This window comes from Notamacropus eugenii, chromosome 1 (genome assembly GCF_028372415.1).
Source record: "Notamacropus eugenii isolate mMacEug1 chromosome 1, mMacEug1.pri_v2, whole genome shotgun sequence".
NCBI lineage: Eukaryota > Metazoa > Chordata > Mammalia > Diprotodontia > Macropodidae > Notamacropus > Notamacropus eugenii.
Genome location: NC_092872.1, coordinates 700,001,759 through 700,021,307, shown reverse-complemented (window position 1 = coordinate 700,021,307; position 19,549 = coordinate 700,001,759). Strand labels below are relative to the sequence as shown.

At 46.3% G+C, this 19,549-nt stretch overlaps 1 protein-coding gene and 1 long non-coding RNA gene across 5 annotated transcripts in view; one reads left to right on the top strand and one right to left on the bottom strand.

Annotated features, from left to right (window-relative positions):
- GSE1 (Gse1 coiled-coil protein) overlaps nucleotides 1–19,549 on the bottom strand; it is a 795,746-nt gene that overhangs the window by 218,142 nt on the left and 558,055 nt on the right. The gene's annotated exons all lie outside the window — the stretch shown is intronic.
- LOC140521316 (uncharacterized) lies at nucleotides 1,046–18,664 on the top strand. The gene is made up of 3 exons (XR_011972874.1): nucleotides 1,046–3,041; nucleotides 13,098–13,196; nucleotides 17,407–18,664. It is a non-coding gene; the product is annotated as an uncharacterized lncRNA (long non-coding RNA).

The following is a 19,549-nucleotide window of genomic DNA, read 5'->3' as shown; positions in this document are numbered from 1 at the left end:
TCCTGGAGCCTGTGAACTTGTGCTTAAAACATACACACACACATACAGGCACGCACGCAAGCACACACGCACGCACACACGCATGCATGCGCACACACACATTTTCATCATGGAATTTCAGTATAATTGGGCTTTTTGTCATCCTCTGTATTTTCTTTCATGCATTTAAAAAAGATGATTTCCATAAGGGATCTATAGGCTTCCCTGGTCTAGGATACAACCAAGGTTAAGAACCCTTGCCCAAATGCTTTGTCATCCCCTAATAACCTTTCTTTCTATAGAGGCCTCATTCACAAAGCAGTTTCCTCACAATAGTTCTGTGATGTAGGTTGGGCATGTGTTATTATCCCTTCTGAATGGATAACAAAAAGGAGGCCCAAGTTGGTTAAAGTGCCTTACTTAAGGTCACTGAGTTAATACACACAAGAGTCAGAATTCAAACCCAGGTCTCTCACCTTTAAGTATAGTGATCTAGACATCCCTCTCTGCTTCCTTCTCTCCCACGTTTAAGTCTGGGGTTGCCTGCATCCGACAGGAGAGGCAGGTCCTCTCCATCTCTCTCCAATGCTCAAAGTTAAATGGGAAAGTAGGTAGAGGCCTTCCAAGTGGGAAAACGGAGAAGCCAGTGTTAATAAAGGCTTCCTCCAGGGGAATTCTTCTAATTCCTACCAATCTCTTTCCAAGGGGGCTCCTTAAAATGCTAGCTCCCAGACATATTTCTTCTGAAGGGGAGAACCTCACTTCCCACAGCTTCCGTGCCTGAATCTGCTCGCCAGTGGCGTCACTCAGACTTGTTAGCAATGCCCAGTTCCCAGGTGGCGCAAGTAATTATCTGCCTGCTTTGTGCTACTAAAGAATTCAGCACGCCAGGATCTTAAAACCCTTCTGGGCTCCTGAAGTAGCAGGGCCAAAATAATTGCACATTTATAGGCAGAGGAAACTGAGGCAACATGGGGCCAGGCAGATGCTTCAGAAGCAAGGCGATGGGAGCGCTAGGAAGGGGAACTGCTGCCCCTTTCAAAGGGCTGGCTTTGGCATGGGAGCAGCTTCCAGTCAGGCATGTGGTGGAAAAAATGCCAGGCTGGGCATGAGCAGGCCCTGTCACAACCCTGCCTCTGGTACTGAAGAGCCATGAGCAAGTCTATTAACCCTTCTGAGCCTCAGTTTTTCTCATCTCTAAAAAGGACCTGCCAGTGCTTGCGTTACTGACTTCACAGGGTTGTTGGCGACGAAGGCCCACCCAAACCCTTTGGTTCCCTCCTTTGGTTCCTCTTCTTGTCTTTTGGTACCTGGTAACATCTTATTCTTTCATCAGCAAAACCTACTTTCTGGAGAGAATCTGCTATTAGACACTTCTACTTTAGTGTGAATTTAGGTGACCATGTGAATAGACTGCTGTACCTGATGTAAGGAAATTTAGAAGGGTTGAAGTCTCAAATGGCCAGGGTTCAAATCCTTCCTCTTAAATGTTACAAACTATGTGACTGTGGGCACACTTCTTTTGGGCTCAGATTCTTCCAGGCAGACTGATTAAATGGATTCTTAGAGTCATTCAGCTCTAAAGCTATGGACTTTAACTTCAAAGCATCATGGAAACAGCAACAATAATAAATAGCTAACATTTACGTGGCACTTTACAGTTTACAAAGAGTATCTCACTGATTCTTTATGACTGCCCTGTGAGGTACATGCCATTATTGTTAGTATTGCTGTCTCCTTTTTACAGATGAGAAAACTGAGGCTGCAAGAGGTTAAAGGACTCGACCAAAGATATACAGTCAAAAAACATCTTTGGCAGGATTCAAACCCCAGGTCTTCTGGACTCTACTTCCTGCACTACACTGCCAATGACTGTGGCAAAGGCATCGATGTAGGGATGAACTTTCCCAACCTGCTTCTGAAATATCTTTAATAGAAGCTCCTCTCAGTCCTGGAAAATTCAGTCTCCAGTAAGAGAGAGAAGAAAGGAGAGGAGAGGAGAGCAGAGGAGAGAGAGCAAGATATGCCTAAAACACCAATTCTCCTGGACAAGAGTACACTGTGATCTAAATACAAGTTCACAGACTTCCCCCATCCCCTGAAATTTATTCTAGTTGGGACCCTATAGTAAGAATTCCTGGATTGGATGATCTCTAAGGCCCCCCTTCCCACCCTGAAATTCCAAATTCTATGATCTTGGTAGCGGCAAAAAGACAAATGAATTTGGGAGTGCTGAACTTAGTCATGAGTCCTGAGTTCAAATCCCCACTCTGCCACTTACTATCTTACTGACTCGGTTTATATCTTTCTGAGGCCTCAGTTTCCTCATCTGCAAAGTAAAGGTATTGGTCTAAGATCCTCCCTAGTTCCAAGGCCCTGATCCTCTCCTTCCTGGCAGTTGCTTGGTCTCACCCTTGCTTTTATAGCTTCCTGTTTTTCCTGACCTGCCCCTGGGTGAGGAGCCTGGTGATCTCAGGCACCAGACCTGCTGACCTTCCTGTCCTGGCTGAGCAAGCACAAACAGGGAAGAGCTCTCAAGCCCTTTTGTAACAAGAGGCTGTGGTCACTTCATACTAGAGGGGGGCTCTCTGGATCTGACGACTGCCAGGGATAAGGTCCCTCCTGAGTTACTGCCCTGCAATACTGGTTCCATTCACCCCTACATAAGCCTCCTGACAGAGGCTAACAGCACTATCAGACCCTTCTCCAAAGAGGTCTCCCATCCTAGAATAGGCTGACCCAGGGGCCTCCCGGCTGGAGGCATCCAAAGACCTGTCAGACTGGTCTCTTTGCCAAGTTGCAGCAAAGGTGCTGGGGCACCAGTTACAGAGGCCCATGAAGACAGGCCTCCCTCTGTCCTCTGGTCCTCCAGCTAGGTCACTGCCCCTCCTCTCCAAGTATTCTCCCTTGAGGGAACATCTCTGCAAATCCCACATGGCTCATATTCCCTGGCAAGCAATGAGAGGGACTGAGATACAGGCTTGGAAACCAGCAGAAAAGGGGAGTGAGAGAGGGCGATGGAGAGAAGATGTCCCTGACAGAAAGAAGATTTCTTCTGGAGGGTAAGGACATGCCTCTCCCTTAGCAGCGACTCAGAGAATAGGGGGGCTGGAAGGTCATGAGGGACCACTTAAGTCACAGAATCCTGGCAAGTCAGAGTTGGGAGGGACCTAATATAGATCCCCTTAGCCCAAGGCTGAGGAGCCCAAGGCTGAGGGGGGGGGGGGAAGTCTCATCTTCCTCTTTTCTGGGGCCCCTTATCAACTGTCAGCCTTGGGTAAGGAAATCTGGAACGCCACCCCCATGTGGCTTCCTGTCCTGGGCCAGGTCCCAATAATTCAGCGCAAGGAAGACAAAGTTCCTCCTCTCCCATACACTCAATTCAGTCCTCCAAGACACACACTGAATCACCCAGCCTACAGCAGAAGTCTCTGACAGGATAGGAAACCCCTCTAAGAGCCCCCGTACTTCTCATTGCCTGACTGTTGTTGATTATCCAATTCTTATAACCCTCATGGTATGGGATAAAAAGGCCCTAAACCTATACCAGGAGGAAGTAGGGGCTGAAGACTGTGGAGGGTAGTAAGAATACTGAATTTGGAAGCAGGACTTGGGTTGGAATCCCAGCTCTGCTCCTTGATTACTTGGGCAAATCACTTACAGGCTCAGTCCCTTCCCCTATAAAATGATGTGGGTGGATAAAATGACCTCAGGTCTTGCTCCCAGCTCTCAGTCCCATCCTGGAAATAGAAACTTGTTAGCTTAAAAAAAAATTTAAAGGTCATCTAGCCTAGTCTATTGCACTCTTTTTTTTTTTCTTTTTGAGGCAAAGTTTTGAGGGAAACAGGTTTAAGTGACTTACCCAGGGTCACACAGGTAGTAAGTGTTTAAGGCTGAATTTGAATTCAGGTCCTCCTGACTCCAGGCCCAGTGCTCTATCCACAATGCCACCTAACTGCCCCAGTCTATTGCAATCTTGTAGAATTATAGATTTAGATCCAGAAGGGAGCTTAGAGGTCATTGAGTCCAACCTCCTCATTTTACAGATGAGGAAACAGAGGTTAAAGTGACTTCGTGACACTGTTTATAAACATGAGAGGTAAGATCTGAACACAGGTCTTCCTGACTGCCAGCCCAGCACTCTGTTCACTGTACCACTGGGACGTCTCTTGAGTTTCCTTCTCTACAACAGCCTTAACATAGGAGCATCCAGGGGTGGAAAACTCACTACCTGTCAGATCAGCCTATTCCAAGTTCATGAAGTTGTAACCACAGGGTCCTTGAAGCTTTGGCACAGCCTCTCAAGATAGAAAGGCTTTGAAAATACCCTGGTCAATGGACTGTAGGCAAGTCAGCCAAAGACCAGCCTAATTAAGTGCAAAGATTCTCATTACCAGAATGTTGGCTGATGGGGGAGGAGGCTTTCTCAGCCTCCATATTTGAAAAAGATCATTATAGTGGGGTCAGAACTTGGCACAATTAAAGGAACACCTCTGAAAACATGGACCCCTGAGCCATGAAGACATCACAATGGAAAGACTGGCAAAGCTGGCTAAGGTCTATTTCACCTTCCTGAGATTTCTTCTTTGGGGCTCCAGAGGAAACAGAATTGGTTCATAAGACCTAATTCCTCTCCAGGCTCAGCCTTGAAAACTTGTCCCATCAAACTGGAAGAGGTGCTACTTCTACCTCTCAATGTTTTCTGCTTCATCTGAATCTCTCATGGTTCCCCCTTAGACTCTGCCTCCCCAGGCTCACTCATCTTCTCTCACTCCTCCACAGGAATCCAGAATTTAGAGCTGGAAGGGACTTTGGCATGGAGAGAATTCTGGACTTGGAGTTAGAAAGACCTCAGACTAGAAGTACAATCCTGGAGAAATCATTTAAGTCCTCCATGCCTCAGTTTCCTCCTCTGTAAAATGAAGGGGCTAGACTCTAAGGTCCTTTTCAGTTCTAAATCTATGATCCTGTGACCTAGTTGCCAATACCTTCTTTTACAAAGCAAGAGAAGCAGAGACCCAGAGGAGGGGAAGGATTGCCTTCAGTCATGCAGGTAGTGAGTAAGCCAGCTGAGATTCCAACCCAGGTTCTTCTGACTCGAAATCCTGAGTGCCATCTGTGCCAAATCAGAAAGATCAGCAGAAGTCAATGACCAGGGGTGAGGTGAGCAGAGTGGCTAGGTAGCCTGATAACCAGTGGTCTCTGCAAGGGGGAGATAAATCTAACTGGCATCCAGGAGATGCGTTCTGCTTCACACTAATAGCGTCTGTCAGAGCATTTGGGGCCCAGAGCATCATTCCTGGGGCCTGGATGGGGGAGGCCAACAGACAGGGACAAGGGAACAGCAGAAAGCGACAGTCAGCTCACAAAGAGCGTGTCCTCTGCAAGAGGAGATAAACCTTAGGAGGAGGGGGTGGTGGTGGAAGGGAAGCGTGAGCTGTTGTTTGGGCGATGTACCACATGCTGACAGGGCAAATGTGAAGGCTTTTACGGCCACATGGGCTTCCATTTGCAGTTATTCATAGCGGAGGCCGGCACTTTATCTCACTTACATTATGTGCGGCCACAATGCAGACACTTGTACCGCAATGCACTCAGTTCCCTTAGAAAATATTAATATGTAAATGTCACTCTCTCCCAAGACCAGAAATGAAATGCCCGACTGGAAGATTCTTTGCTGGGAAGATAAAAACCTTCCCAGGGAAGAAAAAAAAAGAAAGAGAGAAAGAATACTCAGGAGAGAAAATGACAAGAAGGATGAATTGCTGGTTGGGGGCGGGGTGGGGGAAATATCAGGCTGGTTGGTACCTCCCTTGCCCTTTCTTTCCCCCTCCCCAGGTTTTAAAATATCATGGTATTACAGAAGAAGAGATGGCCCTGGTCATGTGCCATGGAATAGGTGCTGGTACAGGTGTGTAACTACCGGGGGTTCATCTTGAAAGAGATCTGGAGGGTCTTAGTGGACTGTAAGTTGAATGAGTCAGTAGTGTGATAGGGCAGCCCTCAAAAGCTATTTCCGTGTTAGGTTTCATTGTGAGAAGTGAGGGACCTGGGGGGAGGGAGCTGATGCTCCTCCTGTCCCATAAACTGGTCAGATCATAGCTAGAATATTGGTTTCTCTTATGGGATCCCCAGTTTAAGAAGGGCACCAGGTACAGAGGAGGGACACCTGAAATGTAGGTGCTTATTAATGAATGCTCATCTGGCTGATGTTCTCCAGAAATGCCCCCATGCTTTACTACCACATTACCTATCTTGATGATTTTCCCTGTGCCAGAATTTCTGCCAGCTCCCTCCATCCCCCATCCCCAGCTCCCAGGGACAATTCCAGACATCAAGGTTGGCACAGTGGATAGAGTACCAACCTTGAGTCCAAATACTGCTTCAGACACTTCCTAGCTGAAAGATCCCTGGCAAGTCCCTTAACTTTTTTGAGACTCAGTTTCCTCATCTGTAAAAAGGGAATAATAACAGCACCAAGCTCATGGTGGGGGTGAGGGTGGGGAGGGGTTGTTGTAAGGATCAACTGCGATAATTTTGCACAGCACTTTTGGTAACCTTAAAACAACGTACAAATAAATGTTAGCTCTAATGAAGATGATTCCTATTTCCCATCCTTCAAAGCCCAAATCAGATATCACCACTAATAATGACCAGGGCTGATACTGCTTTAAGCTTTGCCAAGTAATTTCCTTACCACAACTTTGTAAAGTAGATGGTACAAGGGTAAATACTCCCCTCTTTTACAGATGGAAAAACAGAAGCTCAAAAAAATTTGGGGCCTTCCCCAGGATCACTCAGACAGCTAGCAGAGGTTAGAATTAGAACCCACTTCTGACTCCAAAGTCAATGCTTTTCCCACTGCTCTTGGTTGCTTCTTTAAGGAAAGGCATCAAAGGTTGCAGAGTTTGGAAGGGGTGGCTGGTGAGGGTCCCCACCCCCCATAGGATGTGCTAAGAAAATGATAGGAAGACTCTGCTGGTTCAGGGAAGTCATTGCTGGCCTTCTGAGCCTTCCCATTTCCCTGGAAACCATCAGAGAAAAAGCTGTCATTAAGAAAACATCCCTCTTGCTTTCCCTAGGGCATCTGAAGACTTGTGTTCTCTATCACCAGCCCTCTCTCTCCCTAGAGCAGTCTGCTACCTCCTTCCCTAATTGTCCCCCTGCATCCCTCCCACCTTCACCCCCTACAAAAGTTCCTGCTATACCTAGTTCTCCATTTGTCTGAATAGAGAGCCCCCAGAAGGCTCCTGGAGGAAGCTTGCTCTCTTTCTCTCCTTCCTCCTCCAAGCTATCTCCTGGCAGGCCACAAAACCGTCTAATTCCTACTTCAACCTCAACTCCTAAAAAAAGCAAAAGGCCAAATTTAATAAATCAAGATAAAATAAAAATCCACTTCAAACCCTTCCATAGCTGCTAGGCCTTGCTTTACCTGCTTCTCCCCTCCCCCTCCCATTCCTACTTGGCCACTTTCAAAAAATGATCTGCAGTCTCAGGATGACCTAGAAGTTCAGAAGCTAAAAGCAACAGTTGTTGTTGTTGTTGTGTGTGGGTTTTGTTTTGTTTTAAACTGCTGATGGCTCTATGCTTGACCTTATAGAGATCCTGGAATCACAGCTAAATGAGACTCTTCTGGCCATCAGCTGTGTGCCCGAGGGTTGTGGGTTCAGCCTCTCCACTCAGGTCTGGAGAAATCCAGGGAGTGGGATGAGAATGACATGGAAGGGGACAGAGAGAGGGAAAGGAAACCCACTTCAAGCAGGAAAAAAATCATTAAAAAAAGCTGGAATGTCTGTTAGTCAATAAGCATTTGCTATGTACCCACTATGTGCCAAGGGATGGGGATACAAAGAAAAGGGAAAAAAGTCCCTGGTCATAAGGAGCTCATAATATAATGGAGGAGAGAACACAAAACCAACTATCTACAAACGAGATATAAATGGGAATAATTGGACATGATCAACATAGAGGAAACAGCCTCAGAATCATAGACCACATGGGTTGGAAGAGACTTTGGTGAGGCCCTAGTCTACAAGTATAGATGGGGAAACTGAACACCAGAGAAGTGAAATGACTTTCTCTAAGTCCCTAAGCCAGTTAGTGACAAGCCCATCCTGAGGCCCCATCTAGAGACTGTTTCACCCCTCCATTCCCCTAACAGGCATAGCACTTTACTCTCAAGGATGATCTGAGTCTATGGGGAGGAAGCTATCAGAGCAGGGGGGCTTTCCCCTCTCCTTCAGGGCTCTCCCAAGAAGCTGCAGCTCAGGGGCTTAGGCCTTCCACTCCCGGGCTCCCTTCCCTGCAGGTTCAGACAGGAAGTCTTGGCTTAGGCCCTGGGCCAAGGATCACTCCAATCTTACTAGGGCCTGAGCCTTTAGCCTACATCCCTCTTCCTCCCCTGCTCATAACAAGGGTCAGTTCAAGGAGGGTGGCTGGACCAGAAGAAGAGGATGTTGACCTAACTTGAAATTGGAAGGTGTCTTAACCTTGGGAGGAAAGAAGAGGGGACAGGGAAAAAGGGAGAGCCGTTAAACCTTGGTGACCACATACAAGTCTGGAGAGCACCTTCCCAGTCTTTCCAGCCTGAACTAAACTTACTTGGGGTTGAGGGGAGGGAAGCAAAAATAAAATATATCAGCTAAGGGTGGGAGTGGGGACAGATGGATTCATGACTCTTGGGGAGTCTTCTGGACTCTAGAAATCTTTATAATACATTTTGGCAACAGTATCTTTCTTTTTTTCACATGAACAATGGGATACATAAATCCTGTGTATGCATATGTAGTGTGTGTGTATGTGTGTGTGTGTATGTTTGTGTATGTGTGTGTGTGTGTGTATGTGTGTGCATATGTGTAAAACAGAGTTTGGCAACCTCTTGGAGGAAGTGTGCCAAATCATTTATTCAATCCCTTTGCTGTCAAGAAGGTGGGGTGGAGGGTAGAAAGGAGATGCCAAAGATGATATCTCTTGGGTCAGCCATTTTGTTCTAAATACTACATTTGGGAGTGTGGACAGCTTAGGTTTGAATCTCAGCTCTCCAATTCACTACCTGTGTGACCCTGGGCAAATCACTTAAGTCCTGTGGGTGATGGGAGAGTAGTTTTCCCACGGACTGGCTAAATCTATGACCTTATGACCAGATGACCTCCAAGGTCCCTACTAGCTCTAAAACATAATGACTTCTCATGCCACCATGAGCAAGCATGCCTTCTACACTCTGCCAATCCCCATCATAAAGGAACAGAAAAGTCCCACTATAAGAGGCCACACTCATACAGATCCTTCCTTTGGGTTTTCCCTATACCAACTACCCTTTCTTGATCCTCCTTGTGCCTGTCTGATCATCCCTCAGCTTCCTTTGCCCTTTCACAGAGCAACCATTTGGGGTTTTCTTGGCAAAGATACTGGAGTAATTTGACATTTCCTTCTCCAACTCATTTAACAAAAGAAGAAACTGAGGCAAACAGTGTTAAGTGATTTGCCCAGGGTTATACAGCTAGGAAGTGTCTGAGGCCAGATTTGAATTCAGGTCTTTCTGGCTCCCAGCCCAGTACTCTATCCACTTCACCTCCTAGCCACCTCTCTTCTCTCTCTACCCTCTCTTATTTGGTGACTTTATCAGCTGCCATGGGTTTAATTATGATCACTATACAAACAACTTCCTGATCTACATTTCCAGTCCTAGTCTCTCTCCTGAATTTTAACCCCACATGATCAACTTCCTCCTGGATGTCCCATAAATATCTCAAACTCACTAAGTCCAATCCAGAAGTCGCCATCTTTCCCCCTAAACTCACCCCTCTTTCACTTTCCTGATTACTATTGGGAGCACCCCATTCTTGTAGTTACCTAGGTTTACAACCTCTTTGTCACAGCTGCTTCCACATCTCTGATACGTTGCCAAGTCTTTTCATTCCTCTTGCATCTATTCTGCTCTCCCTACCCCCATAGCCACCAACCTAGGCTGGCTTTCTTCATCTCTTCCTTGGACTACAGCAATAGCCTCCTAAGGAATCTCCTGCCTCAGCCTCTTACAAGACCCTGGTTTCCCTGATCTCAATTCTTGCTCCTCTCCAATCTACCTTCCACACAGCCGATGGATTGATTTTCCTAAAGTCCAAGTCTGAGCATGTCACTCCCCAGATCGATAAATTCCAGTGACTCCCTTTTACTTCCAGGACCAAGTGTAGAATCCTCTGTTTGGTGTTTAAAGCCCTTCACAGTCTGGCCTCCACCTACCTTTCCAGACTTATTACACCCTTTCCCACTTTCTACAACCCAACAACACTGGTCTTGCTGGCCCTCATAGGGGGCACTCAGTTCCCCATCTCCATGACTCACACTGGCTATCCTCCATGCTTGTAATGTACTTTTTCCTTACCTCTGCCCCCAGAAAGACTGAGTTTCTTTCAAGGGTCAGCCCAACCACCACCTTCTACAAGACACCTTTCAGAATCTCCTCATCTCCCAGTGTCTCTCTCCCTCTACCAAATGATCTTGTCTCTTGTCTACACTTAGAGAAGATGAGGTTATTTCCTACCCTCCAGCCCCACCCCATGTCTCAATTCCATATTTATACCCCCAGTACCTTGAATAGCACTGGGCACATTTTAGACACATACTAAGTGTGGATTGATTGACTGAATGATTGACAAAGCCCCTTTTTTCCAAAGAACCTTGTGAGGCAAGTAGGGTCTGTATTATGATTCTCATTCTACAGATGAAGAAACTGAAATGTAGTTTCAGGTCTCAAGAGGGCAACTTGGACTTGGAGTCAGGTAGATCAGAGTTCAACTTCTGCCTTGGACACTTTCCTAGTTACCATGAGCAAATCATTTAATCTTTCTGCTTCAGTTTTCTCATCTGTAAAATGGGGAATGTGGATTCTTAGATTCTGCTTAAAATCTATGATTTTAAATTCCTGCTTAAAACCTATGACACTAGGAACCTGGCCACAGTCTCAAGCTTAGGAACCATTAGAACTAGGGTTGCCATCTGGTCTGGCTAGTATTTGGTTACCTCCTGCTGATGTGTTATGTTAGGGCTTTAGCTTTGTGGTTCTAACTTAGGAAAGCCTAGGGAGAGCTAGGATTCAGACCTGATTCTTCTGACTTCAAATATGATATATTTCCTGCAATTCCAACTGCTTTCCCCACACACCTAATTTTGCATGGCAGGATTTAAAAGGTGGATGACTCCTTGAACTTTAGGCACTAAGGGGAGAGGGAGAGAGAGAGAAGAGAATGCCTATAAGAGTAGAAATACAAAAAAAGGTAATTTAGCTCTGTATTCTAGAATATTCCTTTGAATGTACTGGACCTAGAGTCAAAAAGAATTTAATTCAAAACCCAACCTTGAAAACTTATTAGCTGGGTGACCCCTGACTTCACCTTTTTACAAATATTATTGAGTTTGGTCTTCACAACAACTTGGTGAGGTAAGGTGCTATTATGAAGCCTATTTTTACAGTTTAGGAAACTGAGGCAGGCAATGCTTAAGTGCTTGTTCAAGGTCACCTTGAAGTGTGACCATAACCTCTGTGAGCTTTTACATCTGTAAAATGAAGGCACTGAATTTCATGACTTCTAAGGTCCCTTCCTACTCTAAGTCTATAATCCTAGTTCAACTCTCTTATTTTACACATACGGCCCAGATTTAGGAAATCACTTCTCTAAGGATCACAAGGCTAGTAAGTGCAAATTGAGATGGGAAACTGAATTCTGGTCATATCTCACTCTAGTGTGGATGGGTCACAGGGAAAAAGATTCAGAAACTCCGAAGGTAGATATCAAAGGTCAGGTTAGCTTTGAGGAGGAAGGGGAAGAGGAGTAGAAATAGCCCTAGGATTCTGTATCACACACAGGCTCCTTTAACCAAAGCCAAGTGGTTTATACATTACATGGCCGCCATTACTGGCTACCTGCCTGACCTTGGGCAAATCCCTTCCTTATTCTAGATCTCAGTTTTTTGAGACTGGTTCATCTGTAAGGTGCCTTCTAAGGCCCCATAGGCTCCAACCTGCGACTGATTTTATGGGTCCATGATGTATCCTTTCTATTCTCTGGAAGTAGGGGAGGTTGCTGGTCTCTCTGTAATCTCCTAGTGCCCCACCCCAAGCCCTTGCAACAGATATGCAATGAAATCAGTTTTGTGTCTCTGCTAACAATCTCCAGGCTAATAAGACATTTCCCCCCTCCCCCCAACCCTGGTGTGATGGGACTGCTTTGATATCAGAGTGGACTCTAATGGGTTTGGTGGAAGGGACCCTTAATTTATTACGTGCCTGTAATTGATGTTTATATAAAGTAGCTCTTACAGCTATTCAAAGTGAGAGATGAAAAGCAATCAATCCGCCATTTGCCTCAAAAGAGAAGGAAGAAAACACCATAGATATCAAAAACATCCCTGAAAAAATAACAGGGAGGGTGTTGGATTAGCACATCAACACTTTGAAGCTCCGAGTTTCAGCCACACAGACAGACTGCTGACTGGGAGAGGTAAAGGAACGCAAAAGCACCCACGTCGGCAATTTGCAGCTACAAGGACTCAAGTCGGAAAGGTCTCCTGACGTGGATGGGAAACCTGGACTCCCATTTCTAGGCCCTGGCAATCTTCCCCCATCAGCCACATCCCTCCCACCATGGGCCACTCCCCCCAGTCCATAGACCTGGGCTGCTAGTGTCTCTATCCACCCTTTCTTCCCCAGGAATCCTCTGACTTCCAGCTCTGTTCTGTGACTCTGCTTAATCGCCTTCCAAACATGTGGCTCTAAGAACTCAGCCCAGACCTGAGCATCTCTCCTTGATTTTGATCTGAAATGCCAGGCTGGCCCTCAGTTTCCTAAAATGACAGGATCAACAAACTTGAAAGGACCTTAGAGACCACTGAGTGCAACCTATACAGTTTACAAATGAGGAAACTGAGCACAGAGCTTGGTTAAATTACTTGCCCAGGGTCACAAAGCTAGTCAGTGTTTTCCTGACTTTGTTGACTACTGTTTCTTACAGATCTTAGACCTGCAAAGGACCTGAAGAGATCCTCAGATCATAACAGTGCTGTGCTATGCTATTATAGGTGATCTAGTCAAAGGGTTATTAACCTTTTATGTGTCTTAGGCCCCTCTGGAAGACTGGGGAAGAAAGCCTATGGCCAGAATTCAGACCCTGCACCTCTCTACTCAAATCAAGTGCACTTTTCATTATAACAAGCCATTGGTGAGTTGGATGTTGTCCTTCATTCTCAAAGGGAACCAAAATGATATCACCATGTACCATTCATTGTACCAGGCTAAAATGATGTGCCCAAGGTGGGAGCTGGGACTGAACCCCAACTCTTAATTTCCAAGTCCAGGGTATTTTTCATGGCCCCCCAGTCTTTGACCCCTGAAGGATGAGAAAGAGGCCTGCTTTAATGCACTGCTAATGCTTAGCTAGCACCCAATTCATGCACTCTACAGTTACTGCAATCAGGAAGCAGCCACAGAGGGGCCCTGGCTTGGCCTCTCAGCCTCGTTGTATGGGAGCCATTTTACCAACTCCCTCCCTATCTTTCTCCCCTGGCTTCCTTTCCTTCCCCGAACCACAGGCAGAGCTTATCTTCATAACCTCCATCCCTCTCACACTAGCTCTTCCATGACTGCCAAGTCCCTCTCTCTGCAGCTTTGAATCCTATCACTGTCATTGCTTTTGGGCCAAGCAAGCTTACAGACATCATAGCAATGTCAGATCTAGGAGGGCCCTTAGAACACAGAATGTCAGAGAGGAACACAGAAGGGATCTTAGAACATAGATTGCTAGAACATAAAATACAAAATGCTGGAATTAGAAGGAACCTTGGATTATAAACTATTAGAACCAGAAAGGGCCTAACAGACCATAGAGTCCAAGGGTCCTTAACCTTTCTTTGTGTACTGGATTCCTTTGAAGGCCTGTGGATCCCTTCTCAGAATAATTCTTTTAAATGCATAAAATAAAATACACAGGATTACAAAGGAAGCCAATTATATTGGAGTGTTAGCCATAAAGATACTTTAAAAACAAGTTCACAGATGCCAGGTTATCAACCAATCCCTTTATTTTTATGAAGGAGAGGATTACAATCCAAAAGGGCAAAATCACTGGCCTCACAGTCACACTGCTAGCCAGGGAATGAACCAGGAAGAGAACCCAGGGCGTCTTCCCACTATACTAACTTCATAGGAGCTCTCTTCTCCTCCCCAACTCCCCCCTCCCCACTCCCATCCCTCCTATTCTGGCTCTGTCCTATGAGATCCATAAGGGAAAAACCTCCCCCATGCCACCTTCACTTGGGTAGGGAGGGCAGAAGCTAGGGAGAGATGGAATCCAAGAGAAAAGAATGGAGGAGGAAAACCTCCTCCCACCAGTCTGAACATTTACCTCTGCCATGTTACTAAGGCCAAACTGTGAGGCTGCCTTCCTGATAAGGCTTCCTCCTCTACCTTACCTCCACCCACCCCTCTCTGTTTTCACCAGCCTCAGGCACCAAGGGTAACCCCTTCCCTAAGCTGGGGTTTCAGAACCCAAGTTATACCCCTGCATGCCCAGTGGCAGAAAAGGAGAGAGGTCACCAGCTGTGTGTACTGGGTACAGATGTGGGCGAGTGTGGTACATACAGCCCCATTCAGGCTGTGGCTGCTGCTTCTCAGTTCTGCATCAGGGGGCAGGGCTCATAGTGGCAAGGGGGTGGGAGAGGGTCCTTTCCAAGCTTGCCCGCCTGGAATTGTTCCCCACATGAAGAATTTACCAGCCCAGAGGGGAGAAGTCTTTAGCTCAGGTTCTCCCGGAGTGGCATCTACAGCATTGGCAAAACTTTGCTGCTGGGAATAAAATTGAAATTCAGCCCCTAGAGCACAATATCAAACTGGCTCATCAGGTTCTCTGCTCGCAGGGGCTGCTCGAATGTTCTCCCTCAGCTGCCCTTACAAAAGAGAAGAGGGGGAAGGGAAGCAGGGAGGGGGAGCCCGAGAAGGGCCAAGCCCGGGTGAAGGCAGGGAAGATCAGAAAATGGCCAGCCAGGTGCTGAGTTAAAGGTTTCTCTGTGTGTGCACAGCCAGCCCGGCCTGCTCGGACTGCTGGGTGGTACGCAGGGTCTCATAAACCCGCAGCACTGGGGAGGCACAGTCAGTGCAGTGCCAACAGGGGTGCCATACGTCACCAAATCCAGCAAAAATTTGTGCTAAATTGAATCAATCCATCTTGGAAATGGCTCTTGTCAGCCTCTGTCAGGAAAACCGTCTGCAGGGGAGGAAGGGAGGGAGCTCAGGAGGGGGGAGGGGGAGCTCAGGAAGGGGAGAAGGGGTATGTATGGTGGGGAGGGGGCTGGCTGAAGGAGCCAGCAGACAATTCTACACTGAAATGCAATGCCTCGTTCCAGGCTGCCCGATTATAGGGGTTTGAGGATGGCTTACAGGGGTGGGGGTCAGGGGAAGAGGGGTCCTGGTTGGGAGCCGAATCTCTACCTCTACCCCACCCCCATTCAAGGGACAAGCAGCCAGAGGCAGCTGAGTGGCTAGATGCTTAATCATGGGCCACATACAGCCCAAACACAATCTCTCTCTCTCTCTCTCTCTCTCTCTCTCTCTCTCTCTCTCTCTCTCTCTCTCTCTCTCTCTCTCTCTCTCTCTCTCTCTCTCTCTCTCTCTCTCTCACACACACACACACACACACACACACACACACACACACACACACACACACACACACACTCCTAGACTGAGCAGTCTCATCACTCCCATTCTTAATGGACCCAAGAAGAGACAGAAGGTAGCAGTAAGGACAACATCAGCTTCTGAGAATCCCCCTGGAGGCCAAGAACACAAGCCTCCCCACCTCTCCACCCCCAAGAACTGGTACTAGTAACACAGGCCTCCTGGGAACTGGTCACAGGGGGTGTAAGCCTCTCTTAGCATGGGATTTCCGGAAACCACTGTTACTCACTAATGCTCTCTTGAGGCATGTTTCTGTCCTCAAACCTCAACGCTTCAAGCTGATATTCCCTCACACACAGGGATGGTAGGTGAGGATAGGCTGCTATATGTCAGAGAACCAGAGATTCTTAAAGCTGTGCTACAGGTTATGTAGCCTAATTCCCCTCCTCAGGCCCAAGGGGAAAAGGCCACCTGACTAAATTCACACAGTTAGTTAAGTTCGGACTAGGTTCCAAATCTAGAGGCAGCTGTGTGGTACAGTTGATAGTAGGCTAAGCTTGGAGTCAAGAAGACCTGAGTTCAAATCAAGCCTCTGACACTTACTAACTATGTGACCCTGGACAAGTCACTTTACTAGTCTGCCTCAGTTTCCTCATCTGTAACATGGGATGGTAATAATAATACCTACTTCGAAGGGTTGTTGTGAGGATCAAATGAGATAATACATGTACAGAAATAGTACCTGGCACACAGAAAGCACTTTCTAAATACTTATTCCCCCCACTTATTCCATTGACCCACAGTGTGAGACACTGAGAGAGAAACATAGTGTAGAAAAAGACAATGTCCCTACCCTCCTACAGCTTCCAGTCTAGAAGGGGGGAAGAGATCCCCTATAAATTGTTAGAATAGGCCATGATACATGGTCAGCCATGATAAATGGAGTAGAGAAGGATCAAGGGTACTATGGGAGGTTTGAGTTACTATCAATGTGTGCGTGTGTGTTTTGGGGGAGAAGGGGTGGGGAGGAGGGAAACCACTTTGTTCCTCTGTTATGACACTTATCTCATCCTGCCATGCATGATGGTTATTTATGTATTTGTAGTATTTCCCCTATTAGAGTACGATTTCCATGAGGCTAGGAACCCCACCCAGTGCCAAAGCACAGGGCCTCAGGCCTTCTCTTCCTGTGTTCCTCTGTCCCTGGGCTACCCAGAACCCATGCAGGCAGTGTGGGTGCTCACATAGCTTGGGTGAGAAGGAAGTCACCCACTCTAGTCCTTCCAGTGAGACAGATGGCCTTACTATCTGCCCTACCACTGTTTCCTAATTCCTCATCTGCCATGTCTCTCTGTCCTCTGGACTTCTTCTAGAAGTGCCTAAAGAAGACCTTGAACAGAAGATATGCTCAAGTGTTTGCTAAATTACCTGCCTCAGTTCTTGCGGTTCTGCTCAAGAATATCTTGTTCTCCTCAATGCCTTTGAAACCCTACCCAGCCTTCAAGGCCCAGGCTCAAGCTCTTCCTCTTCCTTGAACCTTTCATGGCCCCTCTATGATCTCTCTACTCCAAAACCTTCAGCTTCTGCTTCCTCCTTTCCAATGTAAGCTCCTTGAAAGCAAGAAATGTCTTTTAAAAATGATTATTCTACTAAAATTATTATTGTGCTTGTACTTCTATCCTTAGTGCCTGGCACAGGAGTAAATGTTTATTGAACGACTGGCATGGCCATACTCATTGTAATTTATCTACTGTCAGGCATAGGTGCTGATCTTGGCTCTCCAACTAGAACACAATCTTCTTGGATGCAGGAGCTACGTCTTCTCTCTCACCAACCCCACAGGACCTGGCACAGGAGGTGATGAAAAAAATACTTGTGGAATGGCTGACTGGATGGGAGCTTCTGACCATGCCCATCCCAGTCCTCTAAAATGTTGCATCTGAACAGAAAAAATGAGACTAAATGTGGGACAAGATGTGGGATAGGAAGATCCCACATTTAGCTCTAAAAGGGGTGTTAGAAGTCAGTTCTCTACTGAATCATTTGACTGTATAGTTCAAAAATTCCTCCAGGGACATCAGTGTTATGTGGGATGTTTGTTTCCTCTTAGTCCTGTGTTTCAGGGTACCAGGGCCATATGCATGCTAAATGCTGCCTGAATGTCACATCCGAGGGGGGATGAGGACATCTGAGTGGCAGATGTCATTACTGGCTTCCTTCAAGACTCAGCTAAAGTCCCACCTTCTGTAAAAGCCTTTCCCAGATTTCCTTAATCGTAGTGCCTTCCCTCTACCTAATGTCTCCAATTTATCCTGTTCACACCTTCTTTGCATGTGGTTGTTAGCATGTTATCTGTCCCCTTAGACTGTGAACTCCTAGACAGAAGGGACCCACCACCTACCACCTTCCTTTGTATCTCCAGTGTGCAGTAGATAGAAGGTGCTTAATAAATGCTTGTTGACTGCCTGACCCCTACATATACTCCATGGGACAACAACAATCATTTCTCCCATGGCTGCCAATGGCAGAATACAAGTCTGAAAGAATTCAAATTGTAGAACATCCGAAGGGTAACACAGAGGTGGGTGGCAGAGCGGGGGGCGGGGGTCAGCTAGCCAGTGAGGAATGCCAGAAAAGAAATCATGAGACAAGTGTCCCCCCAGAAAAGGAAGCAGGCTAGCATGTAAAGAGAGCAGCAAGGGATGACCAACCCAGCCCAGAGCAAAGTCCCTGGCAAGGCGGGTGATTAACACAAGGACTTATGGGAAGAAAAGGGCAAAAGGGCACAGGATGAAAAGGCAACTGTGGGTGGCAATCCGTATCAATGAAGACAGTACCCACAAGACCCACTGATAGAACAAAAGAAACGATGATGATGATGATGGTGATGGTGATGGCAATGACCAACATTTCTATAAGGCTTAAGGTTCATAAAGGACTTTCTGTGCATTATGTTGTCTGAGCCTCATAACCACCTTGTAGAGCTGATGAAATAAATACTATTATGCCCATTCACATGTGCTTTGATTTTGGTTTGTGTTTTTCATGAATTAGATCTAGCAGCTTCTTGGCTTGTATTTCATAAGCTGTCTTGGCTACAGTGGTAGTCAGTTAAGGAAACTGAAGCTCTGAGAGATCAAATAATTTGCCTTCGGTCACCAAAGGGCAGCAAGGTAGTACACTGGATGGAGTGTTAGGCTTATCTTTCTGAGTTCAAATCCAGCCTCAGACACTTACTAGCTGTATGACTCTGCACAAATCATTTAGCCCTGTTTATCTCAGTTTCCTCATATGTTAAATGATCGGGAGAAGGAAATGGCAAACACTCCAGCACCTTTCCAAGAAAACTCCAAATGGGGTCTCAGAGAGCAGGATACAATTGAAAAATGACTGAACAACGCATCATAGAGGGACCAAGTCAGAAGAGGCTATGGACCTGGTCTCTTGACTTCACATCTAGCACTCTTTCTATGATTCCAAAACAAAGTGTCATCAACCCTTGTGAGATAACAATCTCACTTTCTGTTAAGCAGCCAGTCTTATAATTTACCCAGAGCCTCCCAAGTCATGGTTTCTCATTTATTTCTCATTGAAATTCTTCTATTCATCCACTAACATCTCAAATTCAATTCTTGCTACTGGTTGTTCTAAGTTAGATGGAAGGATGATATGGAGATAGGTCATAGATGTAGTTGTAACATGAAAATATAATCAGATCATCTGCCTTCAGTTGGGGCAGGAGTGAGAAGGAAAGAGGGAAAGAGCTTGAATTCCAGAATGGAATTTCAGAAACCCAGTCATAGAGACACTGAATGCTTTAGCTGGAAGGGACCTTGGAGATCGTTCTGGACAGGAGTTCTTAGCCGGGGTCTGTGACCTGTTTTTTAAAGTATTTTGATG